The 8661-nt window shown below is 48.6% G+C and overlaps 1 protein-coding gene and 1 pseudogene across 1 annotated transcript in view; one reads left to right on the forward strand and one right to left on the reverse strand.

Annotated features, from left to right (window-relative positions):
* ALPK2 (alpha kinase 2) overlaps positions 1–8661 on the forward strand; it is a 139320-nt gene that overhangs the window by 127710 nt on the left and 2949 nt on the right. The gene's annotated exons all lie outside the window — the stretch shown is intronic.
* LOC111740392 lies at positions 2490–2608 on the reverse strand (annotated as a pseudogene).

An 8661-nucleotide genomic window follows, 5' to 3' on the forward strand; every position in this document is an offset into this window, starting at 1 on the left:
CTTGACCGTCACTGAGGAGAAAGCAAGTTCTTTCTGGTGCTTGGTGAAAATCGAGTGCTGGGTTGGACTCACCGTTGCCTTTGCCCACTGCTGCTACCCCCATGCGCTGAGACCGTTTGTACCCCTAGAAATAGAGGGGTAGATGCCTGTCAGAAGCAATGGCTTCTGCTTTAAAACGTGGGCGTTGTTTTTGCTCAGGTATGGTGGGACCTACAGATCGGGAGACAACTGCCATCGAAGACATAGTTTCTCAGAGTTCGCAGGAGGAGGGGGCCTGCCATGCCCTTGGGGGCGGGGGGACACAGAGAAGCACCAGCCTTTGTCAGGAAGCAGAAGGGGCGAGGAAAAAATGTGGGCAAGAGCCCTCGTGCGGTTTCTGTGGGAAAAAATGGGCGAGGCAGGGGAAGCCAGCCGAAAATCATCTAGTTTGAACGTTTCCATTGGCTGTGGGGCCTGGTGGCCGTCCCTAGTTGTCCGTACCTGTCATGGGGTGAGCAGGGCAGGGGGACGGTGGACCTGAAAGCGAGACCTCAGATGCGGAGGTGGTGGGAGTGGGCTCTGGATTGGTCGTTTGCATGTGAAAGGTGTCATTTCCTCTCTCTAGGAATTAGCCAGCCCTGAGAGGGGCAGTCTCTTTAGGGCCAGCTAGGCCTCAGATGTCAAAGCATCAGAACACAGATGATTAATGCAGCTTATTCTCCCATGCTGGTAACCACTTATCTGTGTGAGCTTTCTGGTGTTTCAGATCAGCAATGCTTTAACAATAGTCTAATTTTCAAGGTTAATGAAGGATGCAGGAAAGAGGAATTTGCGGGGTGAGGGTGGGGAGTGGAAAGGGGACCACTCTTTCTTTTAACCTCCAGATCAAAGTTCTCACTGATTACACAAACTGACTGATTTGGTTTTAAAATTAAGATGCAGTTTGGATATTTTCCTTCTCAAAAACTGCTCGATAAAATTTGTGTTGGAATTGTCTTTGTGCTCCATCCCCAAAGCTGACCAGAGTTTGGTCATGACCTTGGGCTTGAAAAGAAAGCACATCAGGAGGAAGTATAATGGAGTGGGGAAGACAGGGGTTTTACAGAGAGGCTTGGGTTCAAATCTTGGTCCTGCCACTCACTTCTGATTCTCCTGGTGGCAGCCTTGCTTCTTGATGTCATAGGACTTCGTCCAGCCTGTGCGATGGAAAGGGTGACTGGACACCCGGGTTTGTCCAGGACAGCATCATTGCATGCCTGCCGTCCCGGCATCACACCTAGTCAGTCATTTGTCCTGGACAAGTTCCCTCATTTAGAAAATAAATTAGATGGCTCCCCTATTTATGAAGGGATCTCTCTGGACCCCAGAAGAATCTCCCCAGTAAAGCTTTCCATCGTCGACCCCGCGTTCTCCACGGGACATTGCAAATCCAAGCATCATCCAGACCTGGTTCGAATGCTGGGATCTTGTCTTACCAGCTCTGCGAGCACATGACTTGAAGCTCTCGAAGCCACTGGTTACAGAGTGGGGACACAGGGTGCTGTCTTGAGGATTCCCTGATTAATCTATCTCTAGTCCCTGAAGCTCAGTATGGACTTGATAAATATTGGTTTCCTCCCCTCCCTGTGCCTCAGCCTGACACCAGAGTAGGCAAATTTCATGCCACGATTTTCCGCAACTTTCCACCAAAACAAAGCAGAAACCTGCCCATGAAGTTTCAAAAACTAAGAGAAACTTAGGAGTATAATTATTTAAGACATCTTTTAAAAGCATCGTGACAGCTTCCAGGAACCCAGATCACATTTTTCTTCTAATTTAGAAAGAAATCCAATCCCTTGGTTTCGTTCTCAGCTTTAATGCAACTCCTCGGGCCTGGGACAGCTGCCCAAGACCCATTAGAAGAATTGATGGCTGGAGCCCTGTCAGAGTGTCTATAAAGTGTTACTTACTGTCTCTCCACCAACACACACACACACGAGGAGGGATTAAGGACCAGAAGGTGGGCGAGAAGGGCATTCTACAGCATCTGAGAGCTTCGGAGGGGATATTAGATCATCTCGTTCATCGTCTATTTATTTATTTATTTTTTCGACAAACCTTTCTTTAAACTTTTTAAGTCACATTTTCCCCCCAAAATAAATATCCCTTAGAAACCTGGTTTAAATAACTGATAAAAGGGATGACCTCTGATCAGAGTGCAAGGCGTGGTTGGGAGATCTCTTTGGAGCCGATGGGAACCCCTCTGCTCTCAAGTGAAAACCGACAACCACGTCCAACCTTCTTACTTCCCAGGCAAGGAGCAGGAGGTGCAGGACAGGAGGCGACCCGCCTCCAGGTCGGGCACTGCATGAAGGAAGCTCCCTGAGGAAAAGGGGCAGATGCCTCGATGTTTGGAGGAGGGATTCAATCGAAGAAACTCGTTAGTGGAAGCCAAAGCTGCAAAATGGAGCTCAGGCAATGGAGAGAGACTTGTAAAGGGTTCCAATTCATTTTATTTTATTTTATTTTTACGCCTACAGTACTTGGTCTTCCTAGGTGATCTCCTATCCAAGTACTAACCAGATCCGACCCTGCTTAGCTTCTGAGATCAGACGAGATCCAGCACGTTCAGGGTGGCATGGCCGTGGACTAAAAAGGTTCCAATTCAAAGGCACCTTGCAGACAGGCAGAGAAGCGTCCAGGTGGGAAGCAGTGGCGAGTGGGGGAAGAGACGGTTGGGGAGTGTTGCAGGCAGCGTCTGGAGAGCAGGAAGGAAGACTGGTGTCAGCATCGATTAAGCGTTTCCTCGTTATCCTTAGCAAGCACCTGCACGTGTTTAGCGCATCCAAACTGGAAGGGTGGGTTGCGTGAGTTCCAGGAGCTCAGGGGCTAGGTGTGGCCATAAAAAGCAGTGCTCCAGGTAGGCAGCATCACGTACGGTCTCTTATCCACTTTAAAAGATCTCGAGGCATGGACAGGAGAAGCAGTGAAGAGGCAAATGTGACTTACTTTAATAATAATTAATAGTGAACCTTGGGTCATTTAAAGAAAATATTCCCTATGTCTCAATTTGGGCCATATATTTGGCTGCTCACACCTCAATAAATACCACCTGCCATGTTCTGCCATTTAGTGAAGTCAAGAGCGTATGGTACTGTTTTTGAGGGTGAATAGTTAGAATCTCATAAAAGAAAATAGGGAATGGTCATGACTTATTCATTTTAAGCAACTTTGTAATGTGATCCTTAAAACAGAAGTATGCCATATTTCTTTTTGGAGCCAGTGATAGGAATATGTCTAGAAACACATCACCGGTACCTCAACACCCATAATCTTTCGGCAATGTTGAGAACAAAAATGTGAAGTGGCCAAGTGTGGCAAATAGGACTGTTTCAACATCTAATAATCCATTTTCTAGGCGGATCCAAGATACTAACTGGACTGCTGATTGTATTTCTCAGTCATTTAGAGTTTTCTGAAGGGGCGAAGGAAAAATGCCTAATTCTATAACTGGATATTTGGAAATTTAACCTAAATAACCCAACCAAAACCAGTATAAACTGGCGCCTGCCAGGAAGCAGACCTTCACATGTCACAGTGGGTCCTGCAAACGCCTCCCCCACCAGCAGCTGAATTTCTGGGGAAACGGCGAGATTGTGACTTAGCCACCAGAGGGCACCAGAGCCAATACTTTTGCCTTTATAGTCTCCCCACCAAAAGCCCATTTCACGTTGCTGGCCTAAGGAACCCGCGAAAGGTACCTCTACCCCCAAATATCTCCTTTTCCATGCTGCTGCCGTTTGTCAGCCACCCTGAAAGGCAGCCCACACCCTGTTTAATCTGATCAAGCCATGAAGTACAGAGCTAGCTGGCCAGTGGCTGATTTGTTTTATCAGCTTTTACCACCAGTAGCATCTGGAGGCCGCTAGGGAGCATTCGCCATGTTCACAGTTTTGGCAAAGCTGACGCTACTAGCAGTGCTCTCAGTGTGTGTTCACAGTCTCCCGGGTCCAAGAGCCACGCAGGACACATCCCCTTCACAGAGTGGGAATAGCATGATAGTCCCTTGGCCTCTGCCCGAGTCTTTCAAAGGACAGTGCTGTCAAAATGACTGGAGTTAGAGGTTCTTCCCCACCCCCCAACACTACTCACTAGTTATCTCACTGCCCAGTCCATCCCCAGGACCAGTGGGACTCACAGCCAGGCTCCTAGACATTTGTCATCCAGCCTCAGAGACGAGCCTAAACAGAGCATCAGAAAAGCGTGGTGAACTCGAGATCGCCCCCTGCAGGACAGCCTGGTAGACAGTAGGAGGGGGCCAGAGACAGGGAAGTGATGGCCAAGAGAGTCAGGGGTCACAGAGAGTCTGAGAGGATGAGACTGGGTAAAGACCAGAACTGTCCAGAAAAAAAGTTATCGGTGCCTTTAGGAAGGTCTAAGCGAAATGCAGCGGTGGGGAGCCAGGTCACAGGGATTGGAAGGGGAATGGACCACTAGGATGTCATGGATGTCAGTAGAAGACAAGAAAAAGCCTAGAAAAAGGAACGGGTGTGTGCGTCTGTCTAGAAGAACTGTCGGAAGCCAGGAAGGAAGGAGCCTAGAGACAGGTAAAGGATGAGGGACTAACTGTGGAGGGAGTGAGTCCAGAGGAGCAGAAGCCCCTCCCTGAGGATTTCAGGGCTCATCATAAAAGGAAGACCCGCCTCCCTCCCCCCCCACACACACAGCGCTGTCCAATGTTGAACTCATCGCACATGTGGCTCTGCCCCTCCCCCACCCACCATCAGTCCACAGGCCCTCCTGAATGGCGAGATCGCGACACTCTTCTCTCGCCTCAGTGGCCTGCTCTGTGCCCGTAAAGGGACGGACCCTCTGCAGCTAAGCCGAGGGTAGGCATTTGGGAATCCCAGCTCTGGGGCTCAGGACACTAGATAGATGAATCTCAGACTGCCTGTTCTATGTGTGCCTTATCTCCAGTATCAAACCCCACTCACCCTGGCTCTCTCTGTTCCCAACTTCGGTTTCTGTTTCGGATATTAGGGAGAGGACTGCATGCTTCCTGCGTGTCCGTGGGGGTGGGACTCGGGCATCCTGAATGAACCGTATTGGCTGATTGGCTCTCCCTCCCCTCCTCAGGGGTCCCTCTCCACTCTCTCTCCTGCAGGGCTCACATCACAGAGGCCTCCTGGTTTGGGGGTGCCTTCAGAGGCAACGAGAGCAGGAACCTTGCAAATGGCAGAGCTTCTAGAATGCCCTTGCCAGCCGAACCAGAGAGCCAGACTGTGCGTGTGATTTGCCCTTCTCTCTCTAGAGTTACAGCGTTCTGCTTTTTTTTTCCAGCCTGGGCAGATGTCAGGGAAGAAAATGCCAGGGCTTGTTTCCATGGAGGCAGCCTGCGGCTGTTGCTCACACCGAGGCCTGAGGGCGGGCCCGGCGATAAGGGCAGAGAGTGGGCAGGTGAGACAGAGGGGGCTGGAGGCGGAGGGAAGGAGCCAAGGGAAGTAGAGCCATTGGAGCCGCCATGTGACCGTGAGCTGGCTTACACTCGGGTTTGCCGACGAGTGAGAGACCGACAGGCAGGGCAGGAAGTCAGGACCACAACCAGGAGGCTACCACGACAGGCCAGGTGAAGGCCAGTGGTGGCTGGACAGGGTTCCTGAGGCATTTGTGGAGGTGGGTGCTAAGGTCACCTGTCTAAAGGGAGGAAGGTCGGACTGTAGACAACTTAGAATACAGCCTCTCCAGAAAACACAGATGTGGTTATGTTACAACATCCCCACCTCAGACAGCTCGGTTGACTTTAACGGAAGCGTTTTTCACAGTGACTACATGAAAATAAGCTTTCTGTTGTCAAATAATTTGGGGAAACCCTGGGTTGAATGACAGTAGTCAGTTTCTTTGGTGTGAGACCTCATACAGTCTTCAGAGAGCTGATGTGCATTTTGAAAGCCCAGGCAGGCAGAGAGAGAACGCACATAGCATCCATCACAGTACCTGCACCACAGATTTTTTTTTTCAAAGCATCTTGTGGGACTCTTGCTCTTTGGAACATATTTTGGGAAAGGCCGATGCACAGGGAAAATCACACATTGCTTACAAAGCCCTCCGCAAACGTCCTCTGGCCTCGCCTCTTCTCAGAACGCCTGCTCTTGCTCAGAAAGTCTCCCGAACCTTGTCCCGTGCTGTTCTCTCTGCCAGAAAAACCCAGAGCCATCCTTCCTCTGTAAAACATTCTTAGAAGCCGCCAGACACTGGGACAAATCACATCCCCCGGGTTCCTGTAGTTTTTTATCCCCACGTGATGTAATTACTCGCGTGTCTGTCTTCCCTACAAGATGGCCAGCTTCCGGAAAAGGGTCACCTGCCTTATGCGTCTTATTCAACCCCGGATAATGCCTGCCATATAGCTGGTGCCCAGTGAATGAATAAATGAATGGACAGGCATGAAGAAATGGAGGGTATTAATGGGAGGGCAGTAATTACTAGATGGTTTCTGAGTGGGAGGGTCCCCAGTGCCTCTCCTTCAACACATAGGTGACAATCTGTCCTGCCTATTCATAAGTCCATCCCTGGCTTTATCTTTATTTTACACACATGTGCGTGCGCGTGCACACACACACGCGCGCGCACAACCAAAATAGGGATTTATTTCAATTCCTCACTCCCATCCTCAACCTGAATTTCATGTTCTGTAGCCATTTCCTATAAATTAAAATTTTGTTCAGAAGGAATATCAAAAAGAAGGTTAAGTTATAAATACTTTATGGCTGGATTCTAAAAGGGTTCCCAACGTGTGGGGATTCTCTCTAGGTTTTTCTCGTCGCACCTAGTTTTCTATAAACGAAGCCTTTATTAAGCCAGACAAGAATTTGATTTCTTCAACAGCCAGAGCTGGAAGGTTCTGCAGCTTTGCTCCACCCGCTCCCCAAGCGTGTTTAGAGATGATGAATCGCACAGGGAAGCTGCGATAAGCTGAGAGAGAAGCTGGCCATGCTGTCAACCGGCGACTTTTGAATGAGTCTGAAAGGCTGTGACATCTATGGTTACCGTGCGGACAGAGAGAAAAGGTTTTTAAGCAAGACGTCGGCCTCGTGTGGTTTTACCATGTAGCAAGCACAGCAGACACAGAAATGTTGCCAGCTGGCTTCCAGACCACCACAATACAGCGAATTGCAATCTTTTTGCTGGTGGAGGGTCTTGCCTTCAGTTTGTTTTTAAAACACAGTATCTGTGAAGTGCAGTAAAGTGAGGTGCGCCTGTACTGGATAAATCTGTGTCGAGTGAGGGCAGGATTGTGGAAAAAGGTAGTTTCCTAGCTCCTCCCAAAGTGGAATGTTCCAGTGTGATTTTACAATGTTGCATGACACAAATTTCAAGAACAAGAACTATACCTGTATTCCAGTTTCAATATTAAGATGTTTCCAAATCGAATAGGGATGACTCAAGGTCATTCGCTCTTTGCTGCCCCCGAGTGGGACTTCTGGACCAGCGGCATCAGCGTCCCCTCAGAGCTCATTAGAAATGCGGGATCTCAGAGCCCACCCCATGCCTGCCGAATCCACGCCAGCACCTAAACACCCCTCTCATCCAATGAGAAAGCTATTTATGAAAACACTCCATTGGGTGATACTCTGTAGAATAGATTTATTATTCCACTTCTGGAGAGAGAGAGAACGGGTAGATTAACACAGTGATGGGCTAGAAAATTATACTAATTTGAGGTTAACGATAAAATGATTCAGTTAGTAAAATTCTGCAGAGCTAGAGTTTCTAAAAATGGAAATGTGTGGAAAAGTTCTTAAATAGAAGGTTCTTTATCCCATCGTATTAGATTCGGAGGGCTGCTATAACAAATTCCCACAAGCTACTTGGCTCAAAACAATAGAAATTCATTCTTCCACCGTTCTGGAGGTCAGAAGTCAAAAATCAAGGTGTCAGCAAGGTGTTAGCATGATTTGTTCCTTCCGGGAGCTGTGAGGGAGAATGTGTTCCACGCCCGCCTCCCAGCTTCCAGATATTCCCGCCAGTCCTTGGCATTGCTTGGCGTATAGGTGTAGAGTCTTCCAGTCTCTGCCTCCGTCATCACGGGGTACTCTCCCTGTGAGAGAATACAGGTCTCCCTTTGTCTTTTCTTGTCTTCATACATAGACACCAGTAATACTGGATTAAGGGCCCATCCTACTTCAGTATGACCTCATCTTAAATACAGCCACAATGACACTATTTTCAAATAGGCCACATTCTGAGGTCCTGGGAAAGACACGATCTTTGGAAGGGACACTATTCAACCCAGTACGTCCATCCAACCAGTACAAAATGGCACGAGTGTCTGCAGCAGGAATCATGTGGGAGAGATGTCATGATACTTTAGATTTGTGTTCCTATCCCATCCTGAGGGTGACAGATGGCACATGTGGCATGCAAGGTGGACCACAATCAGGAGAACCTGTACTTCCCACTGCTTAGTATTATATGAGAGTTTGGTGTCATTTCAAAGGACTCCTGTCCTTCAAAAAACTCTGGGTTAATTGACCTAGAAGCACAAAGGACGTTTTCCTGTTTCCTTCCTAGATAATGACAGTGCCTGTCAGTTGGAAGGAACAGAGGTCAAAGCAGAAGCCAGGCATTCCTGGCCGAGACAGGGACCAAACTGAGAAAGGAGAAAGGCTTTTAATTCTGCAGATGCTAGGTAGCAAAAAAAAA

The sequence above is a fragment of the Pteropus vampyrus genome, unplaced genomic scaffold (genome assembly GCF_000151845.1).
Source record: "Pteropus vampyrus isolate Shadow unplaced genomic scaffold, Pvam_2.0 Scaffold62, whole genome shotgun sequence".
NCBI classification, from domain to species: Eukaryota; Metazoa; Chordata; class Mammalia; order Chiroptera; family Pteropodidae; genus Pteropus; species Pteropus vampyrus.